The sequence below is a fragment of the Manis javanica genome, chromosome 7 (assembly GCF_040802235.1).
Source record: "Manis javanica isolate MJ-LG chromosome 7, MJ_LKY, whole genome shotgun sequence".
NCBI classification, from domain to species: domain Eukaryota; kingdom Metazoa; phylum Chordata; class Mammalia; order Pholidota; family Manidae; genus Manis; species Manis javanica.
The window spans coordinates 78,580,029-78,594,937 of NC_133162.1; the positions used below are offsets into that span (position 1 = coordinate 78,580,029).

At 38.0% G+C, this 14,909-nt stretch overlaps 2 pseudogenes; both read left to right on the top strand.

Annotated features, from left to right (window-relative positions):
* Positions 1–14,909, top strand: part of LOC140850443 (CGG triplet repeat-binding protein 1-like) — a 42,115-nt pseudogene that overhangs the window by 13,045 nt on the left and 14,161 nt on the right.
* LOC108396526 (cAMP-regulated phosphoprotein 19 pseudogene) overlaps positions 1–14,909 on the top strand; it is a 42,814-nt pseudogene that overhangs the window by 12,978 nt on the left and 14,927 nt on the right.

Below are 14,909 nucleotides of genomic sequence, written 5' to 3' on the forward strand. Positions count from 1 at the left end.
TCTTATATCCTCTATTCTTTATTTAATGTCCCCACTTTCATTTCTGATTTTAGTTCCTTGTGTCTTCTCTCTTTTCTTTATTATAGCTAAAGCCTTATTTAATTTTATTCTCTTAAAGGAATAGTTTTGGATTTTCTGTTTCTATCCTTTCTATTCTCTATCTTTTCTGTAATATTATTTCCTTCCTTTTGCTACTTTTGAGTTTCATTTGCTTATCTTTCTTGTTTCTGAAGCTGTAAAGTAATGTTATTGATGTAAGATCATTTTTCTTTGAAACAGTTATTTACTACTATAAATATCCCTATATATGCCTTGGCTGTATCCCATAAGTTATGATATGTTGTATTGTCTTTTTCTTTTATTTCTAAGTTTTTTCTAATTTCCTTTGTGATTTCTTCTTTGTTCAATTAACAGTGTGTTAACATCCACAAATTTTTTATTTTCCTATTTTCATTTTATTATTGGTTTCTAGTTTCATTCTATTATAGTCAAGGTTCTTATGATTTTGGCCTTTTAGAGTGTACTGAGATCTGTCTTATGGTTCAACCTCTGGTCTATGTTGTACATGTTTCTTGTGCACTTGGGAAGAATATATACTCTGCTATTGGTAGGTGAAGTGTTCTCCATACTTCTTATGTCTACTTTATTGTGTTGTTCAAGTACTGTTTTCTTATTGATCTTTTATCTAGATGTTCTATCATTAATTTAAGGGGGATAGTAAAGTGTCCACCTACAATTGTAAAACTATTGTTCCTGTAATATTTATTTTGGTTGGCTTGATGCTGTCCCATAGGTCTCTTAGGTTCTGTTTACTTTTACTTTTTTTCTCTGCTCCTCAGACATGGTAACTTCAATTGTCCTATCTTATTCTTTCCTTCATTATCAAATCTGTTGTTAAATCGCCCTAGTGAATATTTTATTTCATTTATAGTATTTTCCAGTTCTAAAATTTGTTTGGTTCTTTATTATAATTTGTCTCTTTGCTGAATTCTTATTTGGTTCATAATTTTGTTCCTGCTGTCAGTTTTTTTTCTATTTGATTTCCTTTAACTTTTTGAGCATATTTTGTAGTTGATTTGAAGTATCTTTAGGAAGTTCAATATCTGTTCTTCCTCAGAAACATTTCTATCAATTTATATTTTTCCTCTGATTGGGACATACTTTCCTATTTCTCTGTATGCTTTGTGATTTCTTTCGTTGTCATTGAAGCTGGGAATTTGTATATGATGATGTAATTTTTAGAAATCACTTTCTTGCCTTTCTCCAGGCTTTGCTGCTCTTTATTGTTGATAGCTACAGTTATCCACTTTTTTAATGACTTTTCTGAACTGTTTCATTTTTTACAAAGACTTTTTTTTGACATTTATGGTCACTGAATTATCTATTCCTTCAGCTTGTATTCAGTTAATGTTTTGTCAGACTTTTCCTTCAAGGTCAGGGTAAGCCCCTCTCCCCAAATAAAACAACAGCCAGGACCTTTCCCAGTATTTGCCAATTGGGTATGTGCTGGCACTTCTTTAGGACTTAGTGTGCGCACATACAGATCTGCCTTACTCTTGACTCTTGCTTGCACTGAGCACAAAGATGGGAAAGCCTAGGGTCTTGTGAAATCTTTTCCAGGAATTTATCCTGTCCAGGGTATGTGTAAGGCTTTCTAATTTCCTAGTGTACATAGGTGTTTTGATTATCCTCATTTGTCAAAGAAACTCTCTCCCTAGCTTTTTTCCTCCAGGTTTTAATCAGTCTTTTATATGTCTTTACTGTATCCCATTATCCCAGGTGGCTATCAGTTTTTCTTTTGTCTTACAATGTTTTTGAGTAACGCCCACTGTTTTTCTCCCTTGAGAGAGTTTTGATTTATATGAAACAGAGATAAGCACTTTGCTTCAGTCCTCAGGTAGCACCAGATATGAACAAACAGTAATTTGTGAATAAGATATACTCTGCTCCTTCAGAACCAGAGACCAGGGTCCCACATTGGGAACATGGGATACCATATTCAGGACTGCCACCAAGCTAGGGAGGGCTGTGGTGGCAGGGGCCAACAGATATGCCACAAAGCTGTCCTACTGTTTTTGTTTTGGTATCATTCACCTGCAATAACATGAAGAACATTATGTTCACAAGGCTCCCCCCTTCACCAAATCCCGCCCCACAAACCCCATTACAGTCACTGTCCATCAGCGTAATAAGATGCTGCAGAATCCCTACTCATCTCTCTGTTGTACAGCCCTCCCATGCCCCACACACATTACACATGCTAATTGTAGTGCCCCCTTTGTTTTTCCCCACCCTTATTCCTCCCTTCCCACCCATCATCCTCAGTCCCTTTCCCTTTTGGATGGAGGCGATCCTTACTGGTGTGAGGTGATCTATCATTGTGGTTTTAATTTGCATTTCTCTGATGATTAACGATGTGGAGCATCTTTTCATGTGTCCATTGGCCATCTGAATTTCTTCATTGGAGAACTGTCTGTTCAGCTCCTCTGCCCATTTTTTAATTGGATTATTTGCTTTTTGTTTGTTGAGGTGTGTGAGCTCTTTATATATTTTGGATGTCAACTCTTTGTCGGATCTGTCATTTATGAATATAGTCTCCCATACTGTAGGATACCTTTATGTTCTACTGATAGTGTCTTTCGCTGTACAGAAGATTTTCAGCTTGATACAGTCCCACTTGTTCATTTTTGCTATTATTTCCATTGCCTGGAAGATATGTTCATGAAGAAGTCACTCATATTTATGTCCAAGAGATTTTTGCCTATGTTTTTTTCTAAGAGTTTTATGGTTTCATGACTTACATTCAGGTCCTTGATCCATTTCGAATTTACTTTTGTGTATGGGGTTAGACAATGATCCAGTTTCATTCTCTTACATGTAGCTGTCCAGTTCTGCCAGCACCATCTGTTGAAGAGACTGTCATTTCCCCATTGTATGTCCATGGCTACTTTATCATATATTAATTGACCATGTACATTTGGGTTAATGTTTGGAGTCGCTATTCTGTTCCACTGGTCTGTGGCTCTGTTCTTGTGCCAGTACCAGACTGTCTTGATTACTGTGGCTTTGTAGTAGACCTTGAAGTTGGGGAGTGAGATCCACCCCCAACTTTATTCTTCCTTCTCAGGATTGCTTTGGCTATTCGGGGTCTTTGGTGGTTCCATATGAATTTTAGAACTATCTGTTCCAGTTCGTTGAAGAATGCTGTTGGTAATTTGATAGGAATTGCGTCGAATCTGTATATTGCTTTGGGCAGGATGGCCATTTTGAGGATATTACTTCTTCCTAGCCAGGAGCATGGGATGAGTTTCCATTTGTTAGTGTCCTCTTTAATTTCTCTTAAGAGTGTCTTGTAGTTTTCAGGGTATAGGTCTTTCACTTCCTTGGTTAGGTTTATTCCTAGGTATTTTATTCTTTTTGATGCAATTGTGAATGGAATTGTTTTCCTGATTTCTCTTTCTATTAGTTCATAGTTAGTGTATAGGAGAGCCACAGATTTCTGTGTGTTAATTTTGTATCCTGCAACTTTGCTGAATTCCGATATTAGCTCTAGTAGTTTGGGATTGGAGTCTTTAGGGGTTTTTATGTACAATATCATGTCATCTGCAAACAGGGACAGTTAACTTCTTCTTTACCAATCTGGATTCCTTGTATATCTTTGTTTTGTCTAATTGCCTTGGCTAGGACCTCCAGTACTATGTTGAATAACAGTGGGGAGAGTGGGCATCCCTGTCTAGTTCCCTATCTCAGAGGAAAAGCTTTCAGCTTCTCGCTGTTCAGTATAATGTTGGCGGTGGGTTTATGATATATGGCCTTTATTATGTTGAGGTACTTGCCCTCTATTCCCATTTTGCTGAGAGTTTTTATCATGAATGGATGTTGAATTTTGTCAAATGCTTTTTCAGCATCTCTGGAGTTGATCATCTGGTTTTTGTACTTCTTTTTGTTGATGTGGTGGATGATGTTGATGGATTTTCGAATGTTGTACCCTCCTTGCATCCCTGGGATGATTCCCCTTGGTCATGGTGTATGATCCTTTTGATGTATTTTTGAATTCGGTTTGCTAATATTTTGTTGAGTATTTTTGCATCTATGTTCCTCAGGGATATTGGTCTGTAATTTTCTTTTTTGGTGGGGTCTTTACCTGGTTTTGGTATTAGGGTGATGTTGGCTTCATCGAATGAGTTTGGAAGTATTCCCTCCACTTCTATTTTTTGGAAAACTTTAAGAAGAATAGGTATTATATGTTCTCTTTATGTCTGATAAAATTCTGAGGTAAATCCATCTGGTCCAGGGGTTTAGTTCTCGGGTAGTTTTTTGATTACCGATTCGATTTCTTTGCTGGTAATTGGTTTGTTTAGATTTTCTGTTTCTTTCTTGGTCAGTCTTGAAAGGTTGTATTTTTCTAGGACGTTTTTCATTTCTTTTAGGTTTTCCAGCTTGTTAGCATATAGGTTTTCATAGTATTCTATAATAATTCTTTGTATTTCTGTAGGGTCCATCGTGATTTTTCCTTCCTTGTTTCTGATTCTGTTGATGTGTTTTGATTCTCTTTTTCTCTTAATAAGTCTGGCTTGAGGCTTATCTATTTTGTTTATTTTCTCAGAGAACCAGCTCTTGGTTTCATTGATTTTTTCTATTGTTTTATTCTTCTCAATTTTATTTATTTCTTCTCTGGTCTTTATGATGTTCCACCTTCTGCTGACTTTAGGCCTCATTTGTTCTTCTTTTTCCAATTTCAATAATTTTGACTTTAGACTATTCATTTGGGATTGTTCTTCCTTCTTTAAATATGCCTGGATTGTATATACTTTCCTCTTAAGACTGCTTTTGCTGCGTCCCACAGAAGGGCTTTGTGTTGTTGTTGTCATTTATTTCCATATATTGCTTGATCTCTATTTTAATTTGGTCATTGATCCATTGATTATTTAGGAGCATGTTGTTAAGCCTCTATATGTTTGTGAGTCTTTTTGCTTTCTTTGTACAATTTATTTCTAGTTTTATACCTTTGCAGTCTGAAAAGTTGGTTGGTAGAATTTCAATCCTTTTGAATTTACTGAGGCTTTTTTTGTGGCCTAGTATATGGTCTATTCTGGAGAATGTTCCATGTGCACTTGAGAAGAATGTGTATCCTGTTGCTTTTGTATGTAGAGTCCTACAGATGTCTATTAGCTCCATCTGTTCTAGTGTGTTGTTCAGTGCCTCTGTGTCCTTACTTATTTTCTGTCAGGTGGATCTATTCTTTGGAGTTAGTGGTGTGTTAAAGTCTCCTAAAATGAGTGCATTGCATTCTATTTCCTCCTTTCATTCTGTTAGTATTTATCTCACATATACTGGTGCTCCTGTGTTGGGTGCATATATATTCATAATGGTTATATCCTCTTGTTGGACTGAGCCCTTTATCATTATGTAATGTCCTTCTTTATCTCTTGTTACTTTCTTTGTTTTGAAATCTATTTTGTCTGATACTAGTACTGTAACACCTGTTTTTTTCTCCTTGTTGTTTTCATGAAATATCTTTTTCCATTCCTTGACTTTTAGTCTGTGCCTGTCTTTGGGTTTGAGGCGAGTCTCTTGTAGGCAGTATAGGGATGGGTCTTGCTTTTTTATCCATTCTGGTACTCTGCGACTTTTGATTGGTGCATTCAGTCCATTTACATTTAGGGTGATTATTGAAAGATATATACTTTTTGGCATTACAGGCTTTAGATTCGTGGTTACCAAGAGTTCAAGGTTAGCTTCTTTAATATCTTCCTGTGTAATTTAACTAGCTTACTGAGCTATTATAAACACTGTCTGATGATTCTTTTTTTCTCTCCCTTCTTATTCCTCCTCCTCCATTCTTTATATGCTGGGTGTTTAATTCTGTGCTCTTTTGTGTTTTCTTTGACTGCTTTTGTGAGTAGTTGATTTTATTTTTTGCCTGTAGTTAGTATTTGGTTGGTCTACTTTCTTTGCTGTGATTTTATTTTCTCTGGTGACATCTATTTAGCCTTAAGAGTGCTCCCATCTGGAGCAGCCCCTCTAAAATACCCTGTAGAGGTGGTATGTGGGAGGCAAATTCCCTCAACTTTTGCTTGTCTGGGAATTGTTTAATCCCCCCTTCATATTTAAATGATAATTGTGCTGGATACAGTATTCTTGGTTCAAGGCCCTTCTGTTTCATTGCATTAAATATATCATGCCATTCTCTTCTGGCCTGTAAGGTTTCTGTTGAGAAGTCTGATGATAGCCTGATGGGTTTTCCTTTGTAGGTGACGTTTTTTCTCTCTCTGGCTTCCTTTAATACTCTGTCCTTGTCCTTGATCTTTGCCATTTTAATTATTATGTGTCTTGTGTTGTCCTCTTTGGGTACCTTCTGTTGGGGGTTCTGTGTATTTCTGTGGTCTGAGCAACCATTTCTCACCCAGTTTGGGGAAGTTTTCAGCAATTATTTCTTCAAATACACTTTCTATCCCTTTTTCTCTCTTTTCTTCTTCTGGTACCCCTATAATGCAGATGTTACTCCTTTTGGATTGGTCACACGTTAAGTTGTTTCAATCCTGGAGATCCTTTTATCTCTCTGCATCAGCTTCTATGAATTCCTGTTCTTTGGTTTCTAATCCATCAATGGCCTTCTGCATCTCATCTATTCTTCTTTTAAATCCTTCCAGAGATTATTTTATTTCTGTATTCTCCCTCCTTAGCTCTTGCATATTTCTCTGCAAGTCCATCAGCATGGTTATGACCTTACTTTTAAATTCTTTTTCAGGAAGATTGGTTAAATCTATCTCCCCAGGTTACTTTTCAGGGGAGACTGTGTGGGTTAATCTGATCTGTATCAAATTCTTCTGCCTTTTCATGACGGTAGAGGTAGTTGTGGGGAGCTGATGCGTGTGTTGGCTGGGAGAACGTCCCTTCTTGCTAGTTTGTGGCCTTCCTCTCCTGGGAGAATGGCGACCTCTAGCGGCCTGTGCTGGGAAGCTGTGCACAGACGGGATATCTGATTCTTGCCTGGCTGCTGTGAAGGAAGCTCCACGCTCAGTTGCTGTGGGCATGGCCACTGCTTCTATGGCAGAGTCCCACCAGAGAGGGAACAGGAAAGAGGCTGTTTATCTCCATGAGGGGCCTCGGAGCTGCTCTGCCGCCCAGGTGGTTGGGGTGCCCGGAGTTCCCTGGGTTCCCAGCTGCTGAGCTGTTTGTGCTGGGATGCCTCTGTCCAGCTGTGGGGTCCCTGTCCCTTTAAGACTTTCAAAAAGCACTCGCTTTTCTTTGTCCCAGGGGAGCCAGCTGCGGGGATCCACTCACAGGTTTTACTGTCCTGTTCCCCTAGTATCCAGCACCCCATGCACTGTGTGTCTGTGCTCCAGTGCGGGTGGCTAGGGCTGGGTGTTTAGGAGTCCTGGGCTCCTTCTCCATATGAAGTTTAGAACTATTTGTTCTAGCTCATTGACAAATGCTGTTGGTACTTTGATAGGGATTGCATTGATTCTGTAGATTGCTCAACAGGATAGCCATTTTGACAATATTAATTCTTCCAATCTTTTAGTGTGGGTAGATTTTCATTTACTGGTGTCTTCTTTAATTTCTTTCATGAGTCTCTTGTAGTTTTCAGAGTATAGGTCGTTCACTTCCTTGGTTGTTTATATTCTAGATATTTTATTCTTTTTGATGCAACTGTAAATGGAGTTGTTTTCCTGATTTCTCTTTCTGCTAGTTTGTTGTGAATATATAGGAATACAACAGATTTCTGTGTATTAATTTTGTATCCTGCAACTTCACTGAATTCAGTTATTAGTTCTAGTAGTTTTGGAATGGAGCCTTTAGGGATTTTTATATACAATATCATGTCATCTGGAAACGGACAGTTTAACTTCTTCCTTACCAATCTGGATGCCTTTTATTTCTTTATGTTGTCTGATTGCCATGGCTAGGACCTCCAGTACTATGTTGAATAAAAGCAGGGAGAGTGGGCATCTTCATCTTGTTCCCAATCTTAGAGGAAAAGCTTTCAGCTTCTCACTGTTAAGTATGATGTTGGCTGTGGGTTTGTCATTTATGGCCTTTATTATGTTGAGGTAATTGCCCTCTGTACCCATTTTGTTGAGAGCTTTTATCATGAATGGATGTTGAATTTTGTTGAATGCTTTTTCAGCATCTATGTAAATGATCATGTGGTTTCTCTTCTTCTTTTTGTTGATGTGGTGGATGATGTTGATGGATTTTCAAATGTCATACCATCCTTGCATCCCTGGTAGGAATCCCACTTGATTATATTGTATGATCCTCGATATATTTTTGAATTCGGTTTGCTAATATTTTGTTGAGTATTTTTGCTTCTATGTTCATCAGGGATATTGGTCTGTAGTTTTCTTTTTTTTGTGTGGTGTATTTGCCTGATTTTGATATTAGAGTGGTGCTGGCCTCATAGAATGAGTTTGGAAGTATTCCCTCCTTCTGTTTTTTGGAAAACTTTAAGGAAAATGGGTATTATGTCTTCTCTAAATGTCTCATAAAATTCAGTGGTTAATCCATCTGGTCTGGGAGTTTTGTTCTTGGGTAATTTTTTGATTGCCGATTCAATTTCATTGCTGGTAATTTGTCTGTTTAGATTTTCTGTTTCTTCCTTGGTCAGTCTTGGAAGGTTGTATTTTTCTAGAAGTTGTCCATTTCTTCTAGGTTATCCAGTTTGTTAGCATATAGATTTTCATAGTATTCTATAATAATTCTTTGTATTTCTGTGGTATCTGTCACGATTTTTCCTTTCTCATTTCTGATTTGGTTTATGTGAGTAGATTCTCTTCTTTTTTTCTTGATAAGTCTTGCTAGGGGTTTATCTATTTTGTATATTTTCTTGAAGAACCACCTCTTGCTTTCATTGATTCTTTCTATTGTTTTATTCTTCTCAGTTGTACTTATTTCCACTCTGATCTTTATTCTGTACCTCCTACTATCTTTGGGCCCCATTTTTTCTCCTTTTCTAGTTTCATTAATTGTGAGTTTAGACTGTTCATATGGGATTGCTATTCTTTCCTGAGGTAGGCCTGTATTACAATATACTTCCCTCTTACATGGCATTCACTGCATCCCACAGATTTTGTGGTGTTGAATTGTTGTTGTCATTTGTCTCCACATATTGCTTGATCTCTGTTTTTATTTGGTCATTGATCCATTGGTTATTTAGGAGCATGTTGTGACGTCTCCATGTGCTTGTGAGATTTCTCATTTTCTTTGTGTAATTTATTTCTAGTTTCATACCTTTGTGCTCTGAGAAACTGGTTGGTACAATTTCAATCTTTTTTAATTTACCGAGGCTTTTTTTGTGGCCTAGTATATGATCTATTCTTGAAAATGTTCCATGTGCGCTTGAGAATAATGTGTGTTCTGCTGCTTTTGGGTGTAGAGTTCTGCAGAATGTCTGTTAGGTCCATCTGTTCTAATGTTTTGTTAGTGCCTCTGTCTCCTTACTTATTTTCTGTCTGGTCGATCTGTCCTTTGGAGTGAATAGAGTGTTGAAGTCTCCTAGAATGAATGCATTACATTCTATTTTCCCTTTTAGTTCTGTTAGTATTCATTTCACATATTTAGGTGCTCCTGTGTTGGGTGCAAAGATATTTATAATGGTTATATCTTCTTGTTGGATTGACCCCTTTATCATTATGTAATGTCCTTCTTTGTCTCTTGAGACATTCTTTGCTTTGAAGTCTATTTGGTCTAATACAAGTATTGCAATTCCCGCTTTTCTCTCACTATTAGTTGCATGAAATATCTTTTTCCATCCCTTCACTTTTGGTTTGTATATGTCTTTGGGTTTGAAGTGAGTCTCTTGTACACAGCATATAGTTGGGTTTTTTTTTTTATCCATTCATTGACTCTGTGTCTTTTGATTGGTGCATTCAGACCATTTACATTTAGGGTGATTATCGATAGATATGTACTTTTGCCATTACAGGCTTTAGATTCATGGTTACCAAAGGTTCAAGGTTAACTTCCTTACTATCTAAGAGTCTAATTTAACTCACTTAGTATGCTATTACAAACAGTCTAAAGGTTCTTTTTTTCTCCCTCCTTTTCTTCCTCCTCCATTCTTTATATATTAGGTATCATATTCTGTATTCTTTGTCTATCCCTTTTTATTACATCCAGTGACAGCTATTTAACCTTAGGAACACTTCCATCTATAGAAGTCCCTCCAAAGTACACTGTAGAGATGGTTTGTGGGAGGTAAATTCTCTCAGCTTTGCTTATCTGGAAATTGTTTAATCCCTCCTTCAAATTTAAATGATAATCTTGCTAGATAAAGTATTATTGGTTTGAAGCCCTTCTGCTTCATTGCATTAAATATGTTATGCCACTCCCTCTGACCTGTAAGGTTTCTGCTGAGAAGTCCGATGATAGCCTGATGGGCTTTTCTCTGTATGTGATCTTATTTCTCTGACTGCTTTTAATGGTCTATCCTTAAACTTGATCTTTGGCATTTTAATTATTATATGTCTTGGTGTTGTCTTCCTTGGGCCTCTTGTGTTGGGAGATCTGTGCACCTCCATATCCTGAGAGACTATCTCCCTCCCCAGATTGGGGAAGTTTTTAGCAATGACCTCCTCAAAGACACTTTCTATCGGCAGATCTGCTACCCAGGCCACTGTCGGAGGTACTATCTTCTCCTGTTTTAAAGGCCCACCCAGCTGTAATTAAGAAAATAAATATGAAACAACTGTGGGTTCCTCATGGGGAGAATCATCCACCTCCCCAGGTTGTGAAGCACTCCATGCTCCACCCCTATATCCAGAATTAACTGGTAGACATGAGTGTCTGGTATAGGCAGAGGCCATCAGAATCTCTGCCTACATAGCTTTTACATCTCTGAGATAAGGGGGTAGAAAACATTGTTGTGTTGGGTACTGAGATGAGTAGAATAGCTTTCCTGATGACTCACCCTTCCCTCTGGCAGCAGTTGCAAAATGCCCATCATGCCTCAGGAAATCAGATGCTCCTGGAATGACTAACAGCTGCTATCAGGACAGTTTGGCCTAATCAGGGTGATTTACCATATTTTCACAGTAGTTGGAAAATGTATGCAGAGCTCCAACAGTTACTGTGGGAATTGGGTATAAAAAACATCATCTATAATATGGACCCCCAGGGCCCTGATGAGGAGGTGTTCACTGTAGGAATGAGAAACCTTGTGCTGCATACAGCTCCTACATCTCTCTTTGGGTCCCTAGTGAATACTCTTGCCCCCCCCACCTAGGCAACCTGTAAGAGAGGCTACTCGTACTTTAGCAGATCTGGCAGTGATTGAAACAATAAGGGCATGGAGGGAAGTATGGGCCATGATGGAAAGGAGAAGTGCAAAAAGCCCCATGAAGGTCTTGAGGACCCAGATGTGGGTTGATTTGATAAAGGCTGGGTAGTGAAAGGAAAACTCGATGGGCAGCCCAATAGAATATTGTTAGAACTGTGATACTAATTAAAGTCAGAGCAGCAGTTCCAGCTATGAGGTCCAGGACACGGAAACCAGAGAGGCCTCATGCCAGGCATGTGTCCCTGCAGAACTTCATGGGAGACAGTACTCAGGATTCACCTGAGCCCTCACCCCCACAGGAAGATGATTGGGCATTGCAGTTCAACTGAGGGGGCATCAAAGTCCCCACCTTGGGGGAGATGGTGGGGACCAGAGGCCGCATGTAGAATTAGCGATTCATTGGTCCCCTGTGAATGTACAATGTGTCCTGGCACTGATGAACAGGAGCTGAGTGTTCTTTCATTCACAGAAACCCTGAGCGGTTTTCCAGGACCTCTGCTGTGACAGATGACCATGGGAATGGGTAAGGCAATTAGAGTGAAGAAAGCCCAAATCTCATTGGGGATAGGGCATTAACCCCCAAAGGAGTATACCATGTATATTTCTCTCATCCCTGAATTTATTTTGGGGGTGAGGCATTCAGCCCTAGAGAATTACCATGGTTACAGATTATGTTGTAGTAACAAGATAACAATACTACATAGCAAGATAACAATACTACAAAGGCAGTAATTTTTCAAACCTACGATTTCTGGGTTAGTGCCACGTCCTGGGGGTGTAGCAAGGTAGGGTCAGCTTTTATGCTTAACTAACCGAAAGGTTAGCGCTGCCAGCAGTCATGATTGATTAACTTGTTTTTCCAGAGGAGTTACCTGGTTTCAGTTGTTCCCTCTGAGTCATATATCAGAATGGCTTTTTGGGCTTCAAGATGGCTACTCTTAGGCTAACTTATTTCTCAGGGAGGTTGGGGTCCTACATTCCCCACTTCTTTTTCTGAACATTCTAATCATGGAATGTTGGTGTCTTCTTGATGTGTGAGGGTATGATACTGTTATCTCAGCATTAGCACCTGCACAGCACTTACTCTTTCTCTAATAAAGGTTATTACTCGATTTAAAATGCAGGGACCTAAGGTGAGGAGCAATATAAAAATAAGCAGGGGTCCTGCCAAGGTGGATATTAGAGTTGTAAGCCATGGGGATCTAGAGAACCAGGATTCAAACAGGCTCTGGTTAGCTTCTCGTTCTCGCTTTCGCTGATCTAATCTTTCTCTCAGTTTAGACATTGAGTCTCTTACTACTCCAGTATGGTCTGCATAGAAGCAACATTCTTCTTTTAGAGTTTGTGGCTTCTAGGCAAGATCAGCTGCCCCTGGTCCTACTCCGGCTGCGACTCCTACTCTTAGTAATACAGCTAGAGTGAGTGAGACTGGCTCTCTTTTATACCTTAGTTTAGGTTCTAATTCTGCCACGAATGATAAGTCATCATGATACATTAGTCTGGGTACTAACTGGACCATGATACAGAAATCACGGGAGGAGTTGAAGGCAGAAGTAGAGACACATGGGGTCACTCCAGTCTCATAAAGATAGTCATTTACTAAACTGTTGTCAGTTTAAGAGAACAAGGTTAAAACATTTTACCAGCAACATTTGAAACAAAAAGACACAAAATCATTTTCTTTAGTTTATGTAATCTTATGTAACTAATACCTGTTCTGCTGAAATCTAGTTCTTTACCAGTTTAGGGATAATACTATAAATGACAAAAGACTTACAAATGACAATGGTTAAAGATCTGATGAGAGCTTACTGTAAAACAGTTGACATAAGGAAATTCTGATATTTCTGTAATACAAAACATTTAGTAACAAAGTTTAGCATCATTCTCTTTGACAGTGCTTTCTTGGTAAATAAATATATATATATCAGATAAATAAGCCAAATTAGTCAAATACTTTCTCTAGTGAGAAAAAATTCTTCTGACATGTTCCAGGGGCCCTCTGGAAAATATCAGAGTTAACTAGAGGTAAAAGCACCTTTTTGCATTTAATTTTTTTAGAACTATCATTACACATTTATTGTCTATATACTCAGCACAGTAAACGAGATATCTTAAAAAGTGGGGCAGCAGGGGAGACTGCTGCTGTCAATTTTTAAAGACAACATACAGAAAGTCAAACTAATTCTAGGTTACTAAGCATTCTTGAGAGAATGGTAGCAGATGGTAGATTCTTCTGCTTTCATCTTCAGGAGGGGAAAAAAGCTACAATAAGAATTCATATTTAGCTGAAAGAACTGTCTAAACTCAAGGCAGAGTATAATATCACCAGGCATACAAAAGACCTGTTAGAGATACATACAAAGAATGAATATGGCTATAGTCAAATTCAACTTAAAAGTTTAAGCAGAATCTCAAATTTAAATGTCTCTTTCTTTCACACAGATATTCAGATATGACCAGAAATATGATTTGAGATGAAAGAGATCAGGCATTTTACTTCTTCATTTAGGGACTGAGAAATGATGACCTTTGGCTTACAATCAATAGCTTACAAACAGTGAAAATAATAAGAACATAACTCAGCATAAGTGTCTAAGACCAGATACAAAAAAGCAGAGAAAGTGCTTAAGTTTACAGGTCTTCCCTGAAAGCTTCAAGAATGTTTTACTCTTTAATAGTAGATATAAGCTGCTATGCAAATTCTATTAAAAGCTCTAAGATTATTTGCATTAAAAAATATGGAGAGTCCCCCATGTTTTTTTTTAAAACATACAGCATATAAATTAAACAAGAAGACCTGGTGGTTCTCAAAAAATCTATTACAACTTTTCTCAAAAGTGGTCACACGTTCGTCTATCTAAACCTTTACAGTGAAACCTGTTTTTCTGGGAGAAACATAATCTTGTCCAGATTCTACAGTTTAATAAATTTTGGTTTGTTAACTAAGTGCATTTAATCAGCTGAAAAAAGCTTTGTTACTATTCTGCTTAGTAATTCAATTTTTCAGGCCATGCAATCATTTTTAATAACAAAATATTTCAAAGGCAAATAAAGGTTATACAGTTGTTAACAAACTTTAGCTTTTAGTCCCTTTAACATTACGATTTCATGGCAACTCACTGAGACTTTAAGCATGAGAAACTGCTGTGATCTTTCAACATAGAGAAATGCCCTCTCTATCACTTTAAGCAGTTCTAACCAGAACTCAAAACTATTAGAAACTTCAAGCTCCAGTGAACACTGAGAAGCAGGACACTGCAAACTGTCAAACCAACATTTCCTAGACTGACAAACTTACGAACACATTCTACAATTTCTGCAACCATGAGCTTCACAGCACAATCTCCCAGCAAACACAGAGCACATCTTCTCAACTTAACAAAACTCTAAGGCTTTAAGTTACTACAAAGATTCTCAGGCTGCAGGTAGGCATACACACTGCAACACACAATTAAAAAGGTGTTCACTTGCCACACTTATCCAGTTCTCCTACCTGCAACAACTATGCTAGCCTACTCACAAGACCCCCACTGAACATTAGACAAAGCCAAGCTTCTAAGCATTCTATTCTTAAAAGATTTAGCAGATAACATGACTCAAATGACTCTAGGTAAACTCAGGC